A 23,064-nucleotide genomic window follows, 5' to 3' on the forward strand; every position below is an offset into this window, starting at 1 on the left:
ATTAGACTGGATTGGTAGTGGGTGGGGTAGGTCTGGTCTAGTGCACCTTATCAGCACCGGGCTGATTCTGACTGTTCTGACACTGACACAAGCAATCCATCATGTCATCAGCCCCCGCTGAAGCGTCTGTGTGTGTGTGTGTGTGTGTGTGTGTGTGAGAGAGAGAGAGAGAGTGTGTGTGTGTGTGTGTGAGAGTGAGTGAGTGTTTGTACTCGGGTCTGCATGCGTGAGCTTTTGCATATTTTCTTATTTGCGCATGTGCACAGTTACTTCTGTGCGTCCATCCATCGATGAGCACACAGTGGGGTGGTGGTTTGAAGAAGACAGACAGACAGAGAGAGAGAGAGAGAGAGAGAGAATATCCCGGCAAGCCAGACAGTAAGCAGCGCTTAACTTCATCCTGTCTTCCTGCTTCCTACCTGAGGCCTCAACCCATCAGTCAGTCACAGCCAGGGGAAGTGCACGACCAACTGACAGCAAATCCATACTAACTCTCGCAATCTACCATCGTGACCATTTCACCACACTGTAGTTTCATGGCCTCCAATATCATGGCAGGTGTAACGGAGCAGTGCGTCTGTCCTCTGCTGTGTTGTACAGCCAGAATGTCTCGCTGTCATGAGCATGTGGCTGCTTCTTCTCCCATGAGGCCGACTGTTTAAGACATAAACAACTGAAATGTTGCATCATGTGTCGTGAACAAATTATAAGAAAAGTTTTAGTTTTGCACCCTTGTGTTTTAACTAATTGGAGTTCTTACAAAGATGTGTGCAAAAGGAAAATCTGTACAAGCTTGAGCAGCAAAAATCATACAAAACTTAATTTGCATTTTATTGTTCAAAATGTGTTTTCTATAGTATTGTACAGGTATGTCAAAACTACTCACCCTGAGTTCTCTGAAAACAATAATATTGCTTTAAAATGAATCAATTACTGTATGTTGTCTAATAAACCTTCTGGTCATCCTCATATCTTGTACTGCCACAGAATTTTAATAAAAAGTTGTTTTATGGTGCACATTAAATAAAATTAGTGGGGTTTTTTTTGGTTTTTGTTTGTAATCAGGAACAGGGGTTTGAATTTCTATTCAGTTGCCCATGGCGAGGTCAAACTGAATATTTGCTCCCTTCATATGTGGGTAGTGTTCATTTCCTCACATAAATATACATGTGATCACCCCATGATCAGAAACAGTGAGAAACAGTGTAACACAAATAATACTAGACATCACTGTTGCTACAGTTGTCTTTTTATGTCCAGTTTTTGTATCAAGCATAACCAAAGAGGTCTGAATCAACTTATCTGATTAAATAAAATAATATGGGTATATTTGGTTTCTGCTTTATTCATACCATTGTGTGTCAGTGAAATACTGTGAGGAGGAACAATAGCTTCAGTTTTGGGGAAATAATCCCTTATGTGCTCTTAGTGGCTGATAACGATCCATAGTTGGAATGGAAAATTGCCTGGAAGGCTTCATGAACAGAGATAAGAGAAGATTAAGCATGTTCCTGTTTTGTTTTGCTTCATTTTATTCTTAAGAAAAAGCCCACCCTGGCCTATCAGTGGAATGCACAGACACATGCAGCACCGCACAAACATGGATCTAAAGCACACACTCACACAGTCCGAGTATCAGTATTGTGCTACCTCCTGTTCTCTGCTTCAGACTTCTCAGGAAACAAATGTGGCCTGTTGCTAACGTGAGCAAAGCCCAGCTGTGGCTGGTAGATGCTATCAAGCATGTGTCTGCTTTTTTCATCTGAAAGAAAAAGAGAGTGACAGAAAGCAGAGACTACAGTCTGTATGTCTGTGCAAAATATGGCAAGCCACGTTTGAGGTTGGTGTTGGTAACGTACAAGTCAAACGCCACGAGCGCTCGATGCTATCGCGGAAAGCAGACAGTAAAACGTGGAAGAATAATATGGCTTCTGTTGTTTGGTGACTCGCTGAGGTTTGTGTCAAATACATAACAGTGAAAAGCTGCTGGCCACATGCTGGACCCAAAGCACAAAACATGCTGGGATCAAGAGATAAAGTTTCCAGAAAAATGTGGCGGGTGATTGAAAAGATATGAGCAAGCCTTCAGATGGGGCAACACCATGTAGCCACATTCAAAAGATTTCAGCATCTTCATCTTGTAGCTAATGTAAAGCTTTGAAGGCGGTAAAATTTATTTGTTAATAATGAAGAGGGATTCTGAACAGTTGGGCACCAAATGTGTTGTGATTCTAACTGGAGAGGAACGCTGATTTCTTTGAGGATGGAAAAACCGTTTCTTCAAATGACACACTTTCTAGTGGGGGAAGAAAACATGCAATATCAAAAGAGGAAATAAACAAAACTGAGACAAAATTCAAACAAATTCATTTCAACTGTGGCACGTTGAAAATAAACACTGACGTGTTAAATTATTAAAAGCTCTTGCATATTCAGAATGATAATTCAGAGAGTAATACAGTGTGAACTGCACTTGCAAAATGTGCGTAAAGTGAATTATGTATAATAAAATTTGTTTTTGTATAACAAATGAACAACATTTCTCTATTTCTGTCCTGCCATCAGATTCAATTAGTGACAGAATGTCATCTTCACAAGTTTTGTTTCTGGTAAGCATTGTTTTGTTTGTTACTTTGTTCTTCTTTCTCTATGAAGAGATCTGTCACCCATATTTGCATGACAAGATTCTCAGTGTAGTGCTTTGAGAGCAGTTAGCTACAGCAGCATACTGTCGTCCTTTCATTATGCATAGTGTCTGCACAATGTATGTAATCAAAGTTGGAGCAATTTCTCCAAAAATGGATGAAATCCTTGAAAACTGCAAGCATGATTCATAAAGTGTAACCTATTACAATAATCACATTATTTCAGTTGTTTCTTTCTTTTTTTTTAAAGCTTAAAAAGGCTTTATAGACTTTTTAAACAAGGGTCTTTCCAGCTGATTGCTGCGTTTTTTGTTTTCTTCTTCTTACTTGATCAAACTTGTGGCTTGAGTTATTATAATATGAAACTCTGGGCATGAAAAACTCTAATTGCACATTTCAGCTCAACAACTCAGAAAATAATGTATGCATCCATGCATATACTTTATGAATACTTTGCTTTTACTTAAACATACAGAACGTGTTCATATAATGCATGCAAGTAATCATATACATATGCAGACCTAAAATGCCCAAACGCTCTCACACTCACACACATAACCTCCAGGGTTATGCCTAAAACAGCATGCAAGCCTACAGTTGCAGGTTGTTATTTTTTGTGAGTACCATTGCAAAAATAACAGCCTACTGTGAACACTTGTCTTCCCGGCCGTTTCCCACTGTTAACCTAATCTTTATGATTATTGCAATGGCTTTAGCAGCAGGCCATGTCTGTCAGCAGACAGCAGCTCTCGCTGTAGGGGATACTCCATACACACACTTAGCCTTCAATCAATGGGAAGACAGACAATTAGCAGAGTTTCCCATATTTTGCATGGCAGTTTTGCCTCATTAGATTGTTTACAGTGAAGAGGCAGACACGACAGGAGAAAGAGTGAGAAACAATGAGAGGAGAGATGACTCATGACAGGTTATGATGAGCATGCTTAAAAATAAAATGAAGTACATATTATGCAAAAATAAAAAAACCCTGCAATTCAACACGAATAATTAATAAAAAAAAGGCTCAGAAAACTGTGATAAAAACATAATGGTATACAGTTTTAGACATAAGGTTTGACTGAAACAGACAAGCACTGAAGTTTCACAGCGGTAGAAAATAAATTATTACAAAAATACAACAGCATTACTTAAATAATGAGAAATTTAAAAGTGTATTTACAGTTTTGCTTGTTCAACGTTTTAAGCCCATCATGTTACAATAGAAAAATGTCATAAATTGAGTAAATTTACACAGTTACATCAAGACAATTCTAGCAACGCTCAGAGCCAATTTTATCTCTTTCTTCCAAATCAGCCCAGATAATAACATAGCTATTTGAGAAATGTTTGCTCTTACTAATTATGTTCAGCAGTGGGTCTCGCTCAGTGTTTGCTTATCTCTCTGAGTACCACATGAGGTGTCACACTGAAAGTATTTCAGCCCAGGGCCACTGACCTCTGAGGCCCTTTCAGCACCAGGCAACACCGCAGGAAATCACTGAAGATGGTTCCTGCAGCATTTAGCAAGATACTCCCCCCCTCCATTAAAAAAAATCCCTAACAACAAACAGCAGACTGAGCTAAAACTAAGAGATGGCTGATAAGGTTATTAGCAGCTCACGCTGTGAACAAAGGGGAGGCTCACAGCTAAGATCAATAGCAGATGTTAGCAGGTAGTCTTAAATAGTTTTATATTACAAATACCCCCTGTCAGAACAGACTAATGCAAAACAAATCTTGTTAACAACCCCAAAATGTGTGTGTGCTTGCATGTGTTGGAGCCCCTACTGGGAAATTTGGTGAAATTTGATATAACACTGCCAAAATGCAATAAATTAAAGACATTAAAAGGAAAGGCGAAGAGAAGTTGACTGCCTGCCTATCCTCGTGTTTGCACGTGTGTTTACTGTGCATATTGTTATGTATAGAGTGCCTGCTCTCCTCTGCTCAGCATCACAGAGCAGCTTTTCATTGACAGCGCTCAGTCGGGCATCAGCTTGCATTAACCAAAGTTAAACATCATTCAAGAGCACGAGATGACCTACTGAGAAAGTACATGAGTAAATGTGTAGCAATACAGCGCTTATTACTGTTCCCCCTCAGGCAAATACCTTTTCCTTAAGCCCCACGCATGGGAACATTTTGTTTTATTACCTTGCAAGATAAGTCGTGAGTGAAGACACAGGGAAGGGTGGGGGAAGAGAGAGAGAGAGAGAGAGAGAGAGAGTGAGAGAGGAAGAAAAGAGAGAAAGGGGGCTCTTAAGTACCTGGGGAATTAAAATATTCCAGCTCATCATATCAGTGTCTTAGTTCTTGGTTTTCATGTGGGGGGCAAGTAATTATAACAGCGTTTTAAAATTGAGCCCAGAAGAAAGATGGGTTCAAGTGCAAATTAATTTCAGATTACCACAACAAAGACAATCAATTCTCAATGAGTACGCCAGCAAAATGCTCTTAAAAGGGCCCAAGGTCTCTTCTGCACAGATGCACACACACCGACCCAACAACTCAAATATTTTTAGGGAAAAAAAAAAGCCTTTACTTAAATTACACTCAAGATCTAAAGCAGTGTCCATGCTTACCTGGTACAGCCTTTGACTCTTTGTTTTTCTCCTCCTCCCTCATCTCACCCCCCTTTACAACCATCCCTCCCTCATTCCACTACCACCACCCAATGTCTCCTCTCTTTCAGATGTCTCTCTCATTAACAGTCCTATCACCAGTGGACTATACAAGGCCTCATTAAGGCAGCCTGAAAGCACGAGTGTACCTCTGACTTTAAAAGTCAAAGTGAAGGAGGAGCAGGTGGTGGTGGGGGGGATATGGGATGAAGAGTCATCCTGGCCTGGCAGTGTAACGCAAGGTCAACGACAGGAATAATCCGTCTCGGATCTTTTCATCAGGCTAATTTTCCAGATAAAGTCGGTCTAACATTATCAACATGGTTTAAAGGAGAGCAGAAAGGTTGCTGATACATACTGTTAACCCGGACAAGTTGACTTTAATTGATAATAGAGAAACTGTCTGAGTTAAAATTGATCTGAACGGCAAGAGATTGGAAGTAACAATTTAATGTGTACTTAAAATCTGCAGTAAAATTAACTTTTGTCCAACTTTTCAACTCCCTGTTTCAAGTTACAATGTCTAGATTTTCCAGTTTTGGGCCACATAAATAATAAACACCTTCTCCAAAGACCGGACCATATGAGACACAGCTATTGATTTCTGTTGGTGTAGTGATCTGAAAGACAGAGAATAAAGAGTACATCACACATTTAGCAATGATGGTCGACATTAACCTTCAGAAACTTAGGTACCCCCAACAAGATCTGCAGGCTCGGACAGAAAACACCAAGAAACTTAGCGTCCTTCTTCAAAAACGAAAACAAAATTAACAAAGGCTTATAGTGGCGGGCACACATATGCAAAGATCAAGAAGATCTGTGCTGAGGGTAGTGAGAGGCCGCTTCAGAGACGATCTCCTGCCAACCATAATACATCACGTGAGAGGAGGATCACAAATTACCACTGATGAATGGTGAGCTTACCGGCAGGCAGGCAACAGATTTAGTGTTTGATCATCACAAAGTATGCCATAAAAGGCATTTTGTTGACCCAAACACTGGAGCCCACACCTCCAGCACCGTGGAAGCTGTTTAAAAATATGGAAATTCTGGCTGAGAAGGAATCATAGATTTCATGTTGTTGGTCGTCTGTCCGTCAACCTTCCTCTACTGGTGGATAAAAGCCTTAAATTGAGATTGCACTGAAGTTTGGTTGCTAAAGAGTCTCTCTTGTGATTTGTTTTAACTTGTATTTTCCCAGTGTAGGTTGGCTGAGCTCACACGCTCACTTACAGCAACACCCTGCTTTAGTCTCTGTTGCACATTCACACCTGTTGGGAGATTGCCCAATACTACATCAGTCTTGCACCATTGGCCACTGTTTGGTGGGATGGTACCATTGTCTGCTTTAATTAAAATGTGAAGTTGAGTGTTTTGGAAAATAAAGACATCACATAGCTTTAAAAATCATTCCGATTTTTTTCTTTTCTTAACATTTTAGTTGCATCAGCACATACTGCTCATCAGTCCAGAATTGAATTATAGCATCATACAATTCCGAAATAATCTAATCATTTGATAGCAGATAACTTATCCACTGCTGAGGTGAAGATGTCGTTAGTGAGATCCAGACTGACAATGTGAAAAACGCTGAAGAGAACATGGCAGCTGTTTACTTTGTCTTCTTCTAGTATTTAAGTCTGTTCAACTAAAGGACGTTCGTGGAAACCATGATCTCTTCATAATATTAGAATACACTCAGATCAGTAAGGCAAGGCATTTTTAAGTCATTTTTACTTAAATGTTTAAGTAGAAACAACCTCTGGTTTAACAAGGTGTTAAGAGCAGCTTTATATAGTGACACACAAAAGCTTCTTGCAGGCACACTGTAACAAGCCCAGCTCATTCATCCTGAGTTTGCAGTATAAGACTCTGAGAGGTATAAATACTTTATTGTAGGTGAGTGTGACCTATAAATAAGGTCCCAGATACACAATTTCCCCAAGTACTGAATGTTTTTCTGTTCCGTTGTAGCTGGTAATAATAACCTACATAATCAGACTTGTACAGTTTTGGCACTTCTTAGTACTCCACCATTCATTTTTTTATGATGAAGTACAGTTGCACAATTTGAACAAGCTATCCTGAAGCACTTCTCTGTATGATGGGACCAAATAATGTCTCAGAATCTTTTTCATTTAGGATCAAAATTAGGTTTGGGTACCACTGAATATGATTGGGCCTCTGACTGAGCATCTGTTGTTTCTGTCGAGGAATGGGAAGAGTCAGCACTACTGCCAGCCAATCAGATGATGGGCTCGTGCATCATGCCATTATTGTCTTATTGACCCCACAATGGCCTGATTCATTAGGCGTGGGTTTGCAGCACTGGGAATAAAACAACTTTTCAAGAAAGCAAACGACTAGAGAAGAAAATGCCACAGATGTGTCTCAAAGACACACAAAACATGTCATCTGATGCACTATAATGATGCTTCAGTAGCTGAATAGACACTGCAATGTGACCCGAGTCATTACTTACACTGTTATGATTTGCCAGTTAGTGGAAAATGCAGTGCCAGTACAAGCTACCTCTCTGCACTGAGGGACAAATTCTGCATTGCATGTGATGTGATGGCATTTCTGACAAACTCTAACAAAATACCAAGACTGTTGATGAGCTCTGTATCCTCAGTGAGTTAAAAAGGGGGGAAAAAGTTCTCACTTCAAGCCTCAGTGTGGGTAATGCTTTCAACTCTTAACCAATTTAGCAAACTTCTTAAGCTCTCCCAAATAAGTTGAGGGTTCAGAGTACTCTCAAGACTTATTTAAGTCTTATTAAGTGTGTAGAAGTACTTCTAAAGGCAGAAATGATTCGGCCTTGTTCGAACCTTCAGTGTTTGAGCTGCAACTCAAACATTTAAATTGTTGTCTTGATCACCAAACAAATCCATGGCATATATTACAAATTATTCATAGAATATACTATATGTGACCCCACTTTAACATTTCTTAATTTCCAGGAGTCTTTTGATGGAATTGTGGTACATTTGGGCTTCTTATGTAAATGCCTGTATGTCAGTCTGAGGCTAGATACCATTTTAGGAGAAGAGCATCAGTATAATGATGATACAGTATGACAAGTGATGGGCCAGGAACTTTACCATCTTAACAAAGAATAACATTTCAGCAACTGCTGTCCAACCGCACAATTCATGCACATTCACCTGGACTCACTACACTTCCCAGCCCTCCTTGCTGTGAAAAGGAGTTATCCGTACTTGGCTCCTTACCCTCTCTCCCTAAATCCTCTAACTGTACCCCTCATTCCCACCATCACTTCCTCTCTCTTCCTCAGTCTTTCCTTTCCTTCCTTCTCTCTGTCCCTCATGCCCCGACCCGACATCGCTTCTCCCCTTTCCCTCTCCTCCCTCTCTTGCACCCTCTATCTATCCATCAACGTACCCTGTGTCGAAAGGCCCCACCATTCCTCTCGTCCTGCGTTCTTCTCCTCAGGGAACCTGTTGTGGAGTAAAGAGTCAAATGGCTGCAGACGCAGAGTGGAAAAAAAAAAGTCAAGCCTCATTAGATTCTCATTACCTTTGCAGAGATTTTTTTTCACCATATAATCGCAGCCACTGAGTGCCCTGGGAATCACTATGAACCCCCCCACCCCCAGACTACAACCCCCCTCTCCAACCACCCTCCCTCTTCACTTCTATCCACCATCATCCTTCCTTTTTAACGAGTGCACAACGAAGCATACAGATTAGTTTAGCCAGGGGAATTAAAGTTTTATTTCCATTCCAGGAGCACAATAATCCCTGTCATTAGAATGGTCCCTTAAAGTTGAACATGCCTTGCGTTTGTCAGCAGCGGAGTCAATTTACAGCCCCTTCAACAACAAGTGGCAAGTTTTACAAACCTGTCATGTCTTATTACCAACATGCAAAAAAAAATATCAGCTTCTCAAAGTTATTTAAGGAAAGCCCCCCCCCCCGCATACTCCTCAGACTGTCAGTCTCATCTGCATCTCTACTCCCTCCTCATGCTCCCACCAAAGGGAGCAAGTCTATCTGTGTTTAAGTGTGTGCTTGAACTCACATCTGGGGAATCATTCCCCTGCTTCCCCCGATTCCAACCCCTCCCTCCTTTCTCCTCGCCACACCATAATGCAACAACGCTGCTGCTCAATACAAAGCCGCTGTTGACGATACGTAAATTAGCGCATTTTGAAAAGTCGTGTTGAAAAACAACACATCACCATAAGCACAAATACCCAGAGGAAAGCAGTCATTACCAAAGCTCGTGGCTGATACAGCCAGAGAATGAAAGGATTTGAGAAATGGAATTCTTGCTTATAGTTTAAACTGCTGGAGGTGGTCGCGGCAGCGCGCATGTGCTTGGGTATATTTTTCGGGGGTGGGTTTGTAACACAGTTCAAATTTACATACAAGTGTGAGTTCCTTGTATAAATAGCATTGGAGTTCATAATTGAATAGAGTGTATTAACCATTAAATAGGTCAGGGGGTTGAATAGATGTGATAGTTTCCCATGCAGAAGAAAAAGACAGAGGTAGTTCCAATTATTAATCAGCACCAGCAAAATGCCGCCTTCAAAGGATAATCGCCATATTGCAAAAAGCATTGAAGTCGAAGCACTTGATGTAAACACACTGAGCCCTGCGAGTTTAAGCCCTCACACAAAGGAAGAAAAAACAAACATGAGAGTGACATTAACATCATATTTAATCTTATCACTGAACTGTGTTTACTATCAGGCCCCATGTGTTCCTTGAACTGAACAGCATGGAGTTGACAACTATGCTACGGGCTGAGAGAACACAAGTGGTCCCAGTGCAGGTATCAAAGAGGAGGCCATTTGTCATTAGTCTCCTCCTGTGTTTATGCCTTTTTTTTTTATTTTACTGAAAAAGGAGTCATTTGCACTGTTTCTTGTCAGACACCCAGAAAGTGGTCACAGCTGTTGTATCTGTATAAACAGTGTGTTTTTTCTATAAACTTCAGAATATTTAAGAAATAAGTGTTTCAGCTTGTAGCCAGCTCCCTCAATGTACATTATGACTGTTGTATGGAAAGCATTTTCATCATTTCATGTCAACTCTTCGGGAACAAAGACAAGTTGGAAACCTAATCTTTCAGTTGACTTACTATTGCTAAGATACCTCATGGTCACATCATGCCAACAGAGAAAGAGCAATACAGGAGAAACAAAGACAATGACACATGAGAAAACGAGAAAAATAAGGAGGAAAAAAGGCCAAAACAAAACAGAAAAGCCAACAAAGAGACTTCCCCAAACAGAGAAGGAACCCACACAAGTTCACCTATCCTAACTAAGCAGCCAGGCTGCTAGTTGTTGGGATGGTAAATTGGGTTTGGGTTCTTTGTGAGGTATCAAAATAGGATTATCCCCTTACAGTTCAAGGCCACCTTTCACTCACTCGCCCATAATCCCTTCTGGGTCACTGGGTCCACACAAACATAGAATTAGATTGGATAGATTGAAACCTTATTAACAATTTCTTCTTCGTACATACAACCTCTTATAAGTCCAATGAAAGTTTGTTGAAATAAAATCTTGAGCAATATGCTCTTGAAATACACATTTTTGTTGTTTGACTGTTGTGAATGGTGCTTCATAGACCCAATATGATGATGGCAGAATGTTAATCAGCATGGCCACATATCTTTCCTTCAAGCAAAAACTCATCTTTAGAACTTTTTTTTCCCCTCTGGACACTACACCGCTCAAAAAGACTAACTTGAAATGGGATCTCTGTTCTGTTTGTTCTACTTCTTTGTGAACAGCCCTCTGGATCCTGATCAGTCCCATATGCTGGGGTCACACTTAAACATGCTGTACCCCCAATTGTAGTCCTATTACCTTTTTTTTTCTTTTTTTGTTAAGCAAAGTCTCTTTTGGGAAATGAAACTAAAGTCTAAAACACAAATTAAATTTTGTCGTGAGTTTAGCAGAAATTGTATCATGGGACAATGCTTTTCTTGGTTAGTACACAAAGAAAAGAAGTACTTTTCTTCTGTATATATTGCTGAACTTTCTCAATTTTTTTTCCCTCTGTGGTGATAAACAGAGGAGGGGAGTGTTCTTACCTCCATATTTATATCAGTGCCTGGAACCCAGCGAACCACAGCCTCATCAGCCACATCTGGGAACAAATGAAGAGAGAGGGCTATGTGATTAATGAAGTGGCCCACGATAGCAAACTGACTCTGATAACAGTTTCTCTTGCAAATAATAAATTACAAACCTAAAATTCTTCAGGGAAAAAATAGAAGGGAGGTTTGAGGGTACATGAGGGAAGTGGTAGAGAGCGAGACTGGATGGTGGGGGGGTTGATAAAAGAGGAGTGGAGGGAGAGATAGAGAAAGATAGAGGAAGGGGGAGAAAGACCCTGTTGTTAAAACATGGTTAAATAAGTAAAAAAAAAAAATGAATAAAGACATAGAAAGTAACAAGAAAAAAATGACAAAAGCACTGGGATAGAGGACAAGACTTTCTTTCGCTTCTTCCTTCTTCTCTGCCCCCTTTGCCTTCAGTCACCCTGCCTTTACTTTCCTCCTTTCCTTTCTATCAAGAATGTCCCCTGCTTTTTTTTCAAAGCTGTCAGAAATGTGAAATGCAATCCGCTTATTTGGTCCATATCCATGCTGTGAAACCAAGCTTGTGGGTTCTGAGTATTTGTTCCTCAAGCAATGGCATGGTTCTGGCTGTAGTTTGTGGATCCTCCTCCTGGCTCCTCTGAGAAGGTGATATTGAGTCTGGGGTCCAGGAATTTAAATGCCTTATTCACAAAGTGTTTCCCAGCCTAACAGGTTACGGCTACTTCCCAGTTAACTTTGTGTGGTTGAATGCAATTAATTAAAATGAAAGAATGTTAATAATGGTCCATTCTAGAAAAACTCTGGATTATAGTCAGTATTTTTTTTTCACAATTTTTACTTTCATTGCAACACATTTAGAGAACATGAGAGTGTGAACTGCAGGTCCTGCTACACACCCATTCATTGCTCTTCATTTGTGCTTCACCACATATTGTGGCAAACACATCCTCATACCTGAATGACTGAACAGGCTCACTTCCAGTGACTCCCAAAACAACATATATAGCCGTTGGACAGGACTAGCAACAGGAGTACTAGACCTGAGTCGTCAATGTTGTGAGACAGGTGCGTTTTGCTTAGGTTTAAGCACCAAAACTACCACTAACTACCCGTTAGGTTTAGGAAAAGATCATGTTTTGGATTAAAAACACAACTCTTACGTACATTACATAACATAAGCATGTTATGTAAGTTAAAATTGGTCACCTTTGACTTTCAGTTTCTCACAGGACACAAACTGTAGTGTCCTGGGTAAAAGTCCTGTGTTTGCTTGACACATCTATCCACCTCACCTCCTCCAGATGTTGATTTTTTGATCTTCATACTATGTCACCTGACTTCCTCCTTTGCCCCCTTCATAATCACTAGAGGTTGCCGCCTCATAATAAATGTTAATATAGGTTGTAATAACCTACTTGCACAGATGACTCACACAGCCATTTTTCTGTTGAGGATGGGCTGTATAGGAGACACTACTTCCTTCCTTAGATATAAATCGTGGGGTGTGGGGCCCATATGAATGTAATTCCTGGTATACTGGAGTAAAATAACATATCCACAACATGCCAACTGTGTGTCAGACCTCTTACATTTTTCTTGTTATAGAATTTGCCGAAATCACATTGCTTCCCCCAACCAATCTGGGCAGGTCAGGAGTAAAAAATAATAGAGGTATTTATTTTAGTTGGACAAAAGAAAAGGAGGAGGAGGAAAGAGAGAATGTGTCCTGGATGAAATGTCTGTTGTGCAACTTGCGCTAGTCAAGATATTGATGGTTGCCAATGCTTACCTACCATGCTGTAGTAAAAATAGAAATAGAAAAGTGTAAAAGAGAGAGAGGGGGGAGGAGAAAAAGCAAATAAAGACAGATTTTGCACTATGATTGGAAAAAGAAGCAACTGTGACAGCATCACCTTTGGCCCTGGGCCCCGGGCCCTGCAGCACACAACACAGCAGAAACCAGAGGAAGTTGCCAGGCCCACAGAAGCCTTGGAGGTAATTAATCATTTTAACCTGAAGCCTGTCAAGATACCGCTCACTCTGTCTCCCTCCCTTTGCTGATTTCCCTGTCAATTATATGTCCAGACAATTCGACAACCTTTCAGTCCGTCTTTCGGCCTCTCTCTCTCTCTCTCTCTCTCTCTCTCTCTCTCTCCAAACTGCCATCTGTAATTGTTTAAAAATGTTGCTTTGAACCTTCCACAGTTCAGCATTCTTGAATTCTGACTGTTTTACTGAGCTTCAGATTTCTCCTGAAGAAGTAGGTGTGAAGGAAATGATTTTGTTCACCCAGAAATGTGCTGCAAATTAGTCGTCTGCATGGTCAGAACTACCAAACACAAACTAATTTTTCAAATCTTGTTAAACTTACAAATACAATGTCCCATTCTGTCTGCTCTCCGTAGCTGTATTTATACGAACACACAACATATTGCAAGAGATACAGTGGTTGTATGAGTACAGTGTGTTGCACGATACTGGTTTTGAAGGCAAGTTTGGTGACAAATGCTTTAAATGTTAATTTCCTCTCCACCCTTCCAGAAATATTTTAGCTGGAAAACTGCACTAATCTCAATCATCCCAGTCCCTGTAACTTCTGTGTTGGGCACTGACAGCCTGCCCAGTTCTGTTGTGTGACCCAGAGGGCTGGTCCCCAGTGGTGGTCCCCCTTCTCCCAATTACAGCTTACAGACTTACTCAAAACCTGCCTCACCACTTCCATATTGCTGTCTTTCACTGTTTTCACGGCTGTGCGGTTCTGTGTGTGGTGTGAGTTTTCCCCCCTCTTCCTCTATCCTTTTCACTCTCTTGTTTTCTGTTCTCCCTCCATCCTTCCTTCCCTCCCTCCCTTCCCTCCAACCTCCATGCCTACATCCCTCCTTGTCCTCCAGGGAGCGGGTGCAGTACTAGTGCTGCTGCTGTGCTTGCCAAGAACAGATGTCCAAGAAATACCAGCCCAGTGAGAGAAAAGGAGTGAGAGAGAGAGAGAGAAAGAGAGAGGAAGAGAAAAAGAGAGGAAGCACATGGAGGCAGATTAGGTGAACCGTAGGATCTGCCGGTGCCGTCTGGAAATGTGGGATTCCATTCAGAGATTTGAAAACCTGTGTTGCTAAGCTTATGGTTTTTGTGTTCCTACAACATTTGGGATTATTATTATTATTTTTTCACATACAAAGTCTTCAATAACAAAGGTTAAAATCAAAAAGTTGCACTTTAGTCTTAAACACAAACCATCGGATCAATAAACCTTTGTGGAGCCAAAGAACCACAGCTTTTAAAGCACAATTTAGGTAAAGGTCAGTAAGGACAGATCAAAGTGAAAATAACAATATACGATCATCTGGTGATGGTTGGGTAGGGGGACATTTGAATTGCAATTTTCCCACCACAGCATGAGTTCAGTTTCTGTCAGCATTACATCTGGTATAACCAGAGGCACAAAGAAAATGGATGGAGTGTAAAATGTATGGAAGCCAGTGAGGGTTACTAATATTGATTGGTGAGGGTATCTGCTCAGTGGTTGAGATAATAATTGGGGTAACTGCATGAGACTTTATGTAGGTTTTACCGAACTCTGATTGCATAATACGAAAGCTTGTCTGACCCGGGCACGCTGCCATCCCCCAGCTTTTTGTGACTTCACAAAACTGACAAGTACACTTAGGTGCTACCCAAATCCACCAGTGTCCAAATTTATCAACCAAAATGAATGAATTTGTTTGTTATATAAAGACCACTAACACATTGCAAGCTTGTTCACTTTGACTGCACCCATGAATGTGCCAACAGAGTAGTTGACAGCAAGACAGCAGCAAGGTAGTGCACACATCAGCAACTTTGAGTATCAAACCTGTGGAATGCTGTGACTCAGGAGGTTGAGTGGCTTGTCTGTTAATCGCAGGGTTGGTGGTTTGATCCCTGGCTCCTTCTGTCCCAACATGTCCTCATGCCTAAAAGTTGATTGCCAATGACTCCCAAAATGACAAAGATGTCCATTCCCAAAACAACATATATGAACACTGGAGAACACCACCAATAGGTGTACCAGACCTTCATCGTTACATGATTTACATTGTGAAATGGTCACAGTTTGGTTAGGCTTGGACACCAAACTACAAGGTTAAGTCTACAAAAAGATCATGGTTTGGGTTTAAAACGTTACTATTACCTACGTTATGTAGCTTAAGTAAGTCACTGAAGTAAAGTGAGTCAATGTTGACTTTTGTTTCACACAGGATATGATCCCTGGTAAAAGACCTGTGTTTGTCCATCCAGTCAACATGCAGACATTCATGCTTTTAAACTGAATTTCCTTCCTCCTTTGCTCGTGTCATATTTAGTACAACCACTCGACATTGTCATCTAACAATAAATGTGAATATGGGTTGTAATAACCTACTTGCTCAGAAGACCAATATAGTTGTTTTATTTCTGTCAGCATGTTGAAGTGTCATTGAGCAATGCACTGAACCCCAGGTTCAGGCTAGTGCCTTGCATGGAAGCTCACTGCCATTGAGCAAATTGCAAAGTGCATTAGATAAAGCAGTTTAGATAAGGTCCATTTAATTTTGCTGTTTCCTAATGTTTGCTACTCCTCTGTTATCCCTTGTCATGTGTGGTTTAACATTACTAAAACCTAGCAGTAGTTAAAGTTTTACTCAACTAGAGCAGCTCAAAGAAATGGTTACATTACTAACACTCCCACCTTCCCTTATGCAGACTACTTCACAGAACTGTGTTAGTTTAAGACGGCTACTGTTTAAGTGTAACTTGGTATACTTAAAGCTATCATGAGCTTCACAAACCAATGTAAGAATTAAAGTTGTTTTATTTTCATTTTCATGTTTCATTTTAATTTATTTTTTTTTTAGTTTCTTTCAGGTGACTCCACTTTGTTGTGCACTGCTCTTTTAGCCACATTGGTCCGATGATACCTGTGTATAACAGGTTCAGGGCCAATAAAATACTCTGTGCTGTGATCCTGAAAATAAATGGCTCTCCAGCTAAATGGCTATTATCCACGTTTTTGAATACGTGCAAACAACAGGCCCATATCTGAATTTACTTAAAATATCCTCCCCTGTGACCCCAAATCCAGAACCACGTACACACAAGAGAAGAAATTCAAGAGGAGAGAGCACAGAATAAGTGAGAAAATTGCAGAACAGGGAAAAGAGAAGAATAGTTAGGAATGAGTGAGAGAGAAAACACAAAAATAAGTGCCTGCCATGGAGCAAACCAGTGACCCAAGTAACCTGGGTTCCTCCCAGCAGATTATCATGGGCACTGTGTGATTAAGGCCAGCCTCATTAGCATAATGATTTCCCATCCTCCCTATTCTTTTCTTCCATCCTGCCATCCATCCCTCCATCCCTCCCTCCTTTCCTGGGCCTTGTGTTGTTAGCCACCAGCTCCCAGTGCTCCTCAAGTACTTTAAGCTTGTTAATAATCATTATGGGTGTGCAGTGAAGTGGGGGAAAGGAATAATTACCTCACCTGAGCCAAACCAAATTAACCTCTTTTCATTTTTTTTCTCCCTCTTTTGCTGTTGTCGGTTACCCATTCCATATCCCCACCCACCCACTTGCACACATATATGCACACACACACACACACACACACCCACACACACACACACACACACACACACACAGACATAGCATTCATGAGGGACCTATTAGGGTTGTCTGTTATTAAGTGCTGAAATAATAAAAGCTTGCACACACCATTTGCTATTGGTAACAGAAGCACCTGTTTAGATGAAAGCTAGAGTCCTGTGTCACAAAGCAGAAACTATGCTGAGTAAAACACAGAAAATGCTTTTTGTCCATGGTGGCAGATTATAAATGTGTATTCCAATTAAAAAAAGAAATAAAATATGGTATGTATGGAGTGTATCTGTTCCAAGCTGTGCCAATCTCTCTGAGAATGAACAACCAGTTGTTCACTGCAGTTCTCAGTCTTTTTCCGCTCATTATTTTGTGTCAGTATGGTTAGGGGTAACCAATCCCCCCTCATAAACCCACACAAAATTATTCCTCTTTATTTAATCTAATTTCCAATATGACTGTGTAATCAGCTGTTTACGGACTCACCGTGGCGAAGTTATACACCGAGGAAAGTTGGAAGGCAACATATCCAGTTTATCCTGGGCCTTTTCTTCACATTGTTCAACCCTTGTCTGACCACTTAAAAATGTGTTTCAAAGACACAAGTACCACAGAAATGTGGTACTCCTTAGACACCATGCTGTACTTGATGAAACACTCACTGTATGACACGCAGTAACAAGTGAACAAATCTATACAAGTTTCTGGTGAACATGTAATTCCCTGCAGTATTTTGTCCGTCATAAATCCAATTTCCCCCTCTCAGCAGAGGGTAGACTAAAGACATATGTCTGTAATACAATAACCTGATGCTCCAATAGAGATGGATTAGGGGCCATAAGAAATGAAAAATGTTTAAATTGTTCGGGGAGAGAGCTGATATTTTCCATATTTCACTGTGCGTATATCAAAATGACATAATCTTAAATGGGAGGAAACAGAAGTGAATGCTCAGTACATATTTCTCATTTGAGTCAGCTGAGAAGTCAAGAGCTGTAATATAAAGCCAGCTTAAGTGTATTAAGAATGTGAATAAAACCCAGATGTTGCTCTGCTTTTTACGTCAGAATGTGAACTTTCCTGGCAAACTGTGATGTTATTATTATTTGAAAAGATACACCAATGGGTTCTTCTTTGGCCCACGCTGCACCCTTCCACCAAGTTTCACGAAAATTGGACTTGTAGTCTCTCCGAAATCCTGCTGACAAACAGACAAGCAATCAAACCAAACTGAAAATATAACCTCCATGGTAGAGGTAATGAAAGCATGAGCATAGTCTTCTACTGCAGCATCAAACAACACAATTACTCTAATTTCCTTTTACAACACATATAGATGTACAGTATGGAAGCAGAAGTCAACCTTCATTCATTCTGTTCAAGACCAACATCTCTTGTTCTTTACATGTTTGAGTTCTTCTCATGTTTACATGTACAAACCTTCTCTGAATGCATCTCTTCTGTTGTGGTCCTGTGGTTGGAAACATCTGAATTCAGCTCCAGGAGTAGTCAGCCTGTGAACCGTTTTAAAGGCATCACTCTTATTCTAATTATTTTGGCCAAGTGCGGTCACCTTACAAAGTTGAATATAAAGTTGGCAATGAGTTGTTATGGAACAACATTAGCATTCATTTATAGACTTCTGACCACCCACTGAATGTAAGCCTAAACTCCAGTTTGTGCTTCAATTTGGATCTCCAACAGCTCTTGAGAGAAATATGAGGCTGCCAGAACAGTAAAGTTGGGCTCTTAAAAATCAGTGCAATGACCTGAAAGATTGCTTCATAGAGCTGAGGAGAACTTCTGTGGGTTTGTCACAAGCCTTTCATACACTAAATAATCATTCAATCCCTTGTTAATATAGGTATTGATTAGTGCAGCATTACAATGTCTGTACACCTCATGGTGTCACCTGCTGACCTGTGCTGCATAATGTCTACAGGCTTACCGGCTGGCTCCATGCACACCACCGTCTTAAACATATGTCAAGTTTTAAACAAGAGCATGTTGTTACTGTATCTGTTGTTGTTATTATCAGCACTTACTGCCTATCCGTTTGTGAAAAATCCAGACACACAGATAGACAGCCAACTAGAGAGACAGACAGACTGTCTGTACGTATAAGTACAGTGTACATTTAGGGTGGGTATGAGCAACGAGACACATTAGGGCTGAGCTAAAAGTATATTGTATGTATTCATATGTACTCTGCAAACAGGATGCCTGTTGACCAAACAGAAGCTATTAAGAGTTTGAAAACCCACTGGAGCCCCCATCACTGCTCAACTTTGCAAGACAAAACATCAGCTCCAGAAATGATCTCCTCTAAATGCCTATAAGCACATTAAACATGGGTGTCTCCACTGCCCATCAATGACAGCATTCATGGGAGGGGTACGTAATGAAAGACTTGGAGTACAGAGGGATAACGCTACAAGCAGAGCCATCATCACTCAGGTGTGTGGTTGAGATGAAGGATCAAAGGCAGCCTGTGCCACTGGCATGCCTCTGCTGTGCTGCCGGCCCTGCTGCCAAAAAAATCACTGGGTTTATATCAGGGAGGATAAAGCAAGGATTAAGAATAAACGAATTCTTGAACACACAACATCATTTACACAAGAAACAACAAGCTGGATATGTGGGAGGCCGTCTGTATTTCAATTTGAATGCTCAGTCAGAAGGAGATGCTTGGAGTGAAAAGGTCTGAAGAGACGCAGACAAAGCGCAGTCAAAGAGCACATTTCAACTCGGAGTCATAAAAGCCTGCAGAGATGCGAAGGTATGAGCAAGGTATGGTGTCGAGACATTTTTCTGGTGTGGAAGCTGGTGTTTATTGATAGTAACTTAGAGTCGTGTGATTTTTATGAAGACAGTTCAAATCCTTCTCCGTTCAAACGTTTTCAGTGAGTGTTCTTGCTAATCCCTTGTTCAAGTCAGTCTGGTGAAGGCCAAAAGTGATTGAAATGTGATTCTGGAGGCGGCAGAAAAACAAAACACAGGAATTTTTTGTATCATAAGTGTAATAGGCCTCTGTAGTGTGTGTTTATCGTTTTCTCTCATGTGCATGGGAGAGTGGGCATCTTTACGGTGTTTATCAGAAGAGGTGTCCATACACGCAGCCATGCATGCAAACTGCCAATCCCCCCACCCCGAACCAATCAACCACACTTCAGACTCATTCCCATTTCTCTTCCCATCTCCTCATCCAAGCAGTAGCATGTTGTTTCACAGGCACAAGCCCATGTTTTGTTTTGTTTTCCCCCCTCTTTGTTTTTAATTGCTACCGTGGAGGTCAATTAATTTCACTCCCCCCTCTCTCTATCTGCAGCCCACACAGCTGCGGCGCAGTGTGTTTGTTAGCCCATCTCCTTCCAAGCCCTAATGCCACATCACTTCAAATGGATTAATCGAGCCACTTTGTTGTTTAATCTCGCTTCGGCAGAACTAGTGGGTGGGTGGGTTGGGGTGTGTGTGTGTGTGTGTGTGTGTGTGTGTGTGCGGGAGGGGTGTGATCAGAGATGCACAGGCTTGTCTGTCTTTGTCGTGGACAGACATACCGACGGGCTGACAAATGGACCCATAGGCAGAGGGACGGAGGCACAGAAGGACCAGATGATAGCCAGAGAGAGGGACTAGAGAAGACGAGCAGCCAGATACATAGACAAGATGGCAATGACTGACAGACACAGAAAGAAACAGGAGAGAAATGGGAGCAAACTTGTCAATTAATGTTTGTTTTAAGGGAAATGTTTTAATACAGACATGAATGCTGCATGTCGGTTTGCAGAGATTTATGCCTGTTCAGTCATTTTTCAGTGATATCAAGCTGTAAACTGCATGTGATGCCTGTGCCATTTTCAAGGTGTGTACATATGATACTGCACACATCCAGCTTTGTTTCACTCCAATATTTTGTAAGAAGTCAATAAGTTATTATGAATAAATAAGTAATAACTGCTTACTGGTCTTACATAAAAGACACCTGCTTAAACAATTTATCACACGTACAAAACACACAAAACTACATGTAGCAGCACACAAATTCTCACCTGCCCGAGGATACATACACCAACAATCACAGGCGTGCAGACAAGCATGTGGACATGATCCCAAACACCACCTCTCCAGACATACACATACACATACACACATGCACACACATGCACACACAAGCACAATTAAAGGTCCCGTTTGATGTTTTGATGCTTTCATGTTCTGATGACAATTTCATCGAGAAGGAGGGAGGCAGCGTGGTTCAGACCTCCTGGCTACAAGCGCACAGACATGCGCAACAAAAAAGAGACATGCTGCCACCCTACCATACACACACACACACACACACACACACACACACACACACACAGATTTACACACAGGTACGCAGACAGCCTCCCAGCTACGAGCAGTGCTTTTCTCTCTTCTGACCTGCTGAGTCAGCCCGAGCCCCTTAAGACTTCTTGCCTCTCTTTCAGTAGATATCAGAGAGAGAAAGAGTGCAGACGGGGAGAATATGATGGGAGAGAGAGAGAGAACAGATACTGTTTGGGGCCAATCTGCAGACCTTTGTAGTCGCAGCAGTAAGAAATCACTTGGCTAGCAAGGAGAAGAATGGGGGCCACTGACCTGACACTGGATTCATTGTGTATTGTAAAGCCATTCCTTGACATTTTGAATTTGTCCAGTTAGTTTTGCTTTTCACTTGTCAAGTTGTGTAGGGGAGAATAACGATCTATATTGGTATTAACGTCAACAGGAAAAGAGAATTTAAAGGGGAACTCCACCGATTTTACACATCAAAGTCTGCTAACGGTTGAAAAAAGTTGTATATACCATTTTGTGGTTCCAGAGGGAGTGTGCCAAGTCTGATAAATTGCCTCAAGTGATGTCATTTGAGTCAGCACGCATGTGCAAATCTCATGTGAAACAAGCTGTCAGGGTTTGACAAAGACGAAAAATGTGTGCAGCAAATAAATGAAGTTTTTTCAGATTGAAACTATCCGTCATGAGTCTGACAATGTTATAGCACTCTTTCAAGCATTGTTAAAGTAAATGATGGGCACCACAATAAGCGCCAGCCATTATATTAATCCAGAGTGAAAACAACACTTGCAGCATCCTTTGAGCAATATGTGGATTTTTTTCCCCTCTTGCCATTTTGACGTGTGAGACTGTGAGCTTCGTGTCTGCTGACACAGGTGAAAATTGGAATAAACTTCAACTTTACAAGCCAATTTCATGTCTGCTTACATCGATTTTGTAATTTTATTGCTCAAAACAAACTTGCGATAAAACATCAAAGCTTGAGACGCGTCTGTGCAAATCTTCCACCACACACTATTATGTCCTACACAGCACAAACGCAAGCAGTGTGTTCTAATTTAGCTGCTCGTCTGGAACTCAGGACTCTTCCCTTCCTGGACAAGAACAGCTTCTCTCTTCACGGCCAACTGCAAAACTGTCTTTTTCTCGCTGGGTAAAATGAATAAAACAAATAAAGGTGATCAACAACTAAGTTGTTGATCAGTCAGTCTGTCTTTAATGAGCATACTATTCAAATTGAGGTCAGAAGCTGTTTAGAGGAGTGACCTCGGAGGATTGAAAAGGAACCCACAGTATTTATCTTTACATTGTATACATGTTTGGGTGGCTGTGCATGTGGAAGTGCACGCTCGACAAAGGAGCACAGACAGAGTGTGGTTTCCTCTGCTGTACAAGCAAGGCTTTGGGTGAAGCAGTGAATAAACGGTTTTCAGTTAGCCCTAGATGGAAAGTTCCTTTGCTGATAAGGAGAGCTAGAGGGCTGAGGATGAGGGCAGGTGAGAGAGAGAGAGAGAGAGAATTGAGTTGGAGGGGCCACTGCGGGTTTCCACCAAGCTGACAGTTGAGTAATACCAGTGTTGCTATTACAAGAAACAACACCACCGACATCCAAAATCAGGTCAGAAAGGCTTTTCAAGATGCAGATAAGTGATTTTTGTTTGTTGCTCGGCTCTTTGCTGTACATAATTTATTTACTATCAAACCAAATGATGTAATGGACACAAGCGACCTGCACATTATCAAGAAATAAAAAATGATGTGTTTATGCCAAAAGGGCTG

This window comes from Chaetodon auriga, chromosome 8 (assembly GCF_051107435.1).
Source record: "Chaetodon auriga isolate fChaAug3 chromosome 8, fChaAug3.hap1, whole genome shotgun sequence".
Lineage (NCBI taxonomy): Eukaryota > Metazoa > Chordata > Actinopteri > Chaetodontiformes > Chaetodontidae > Chaetodon > Chaetodon auriga.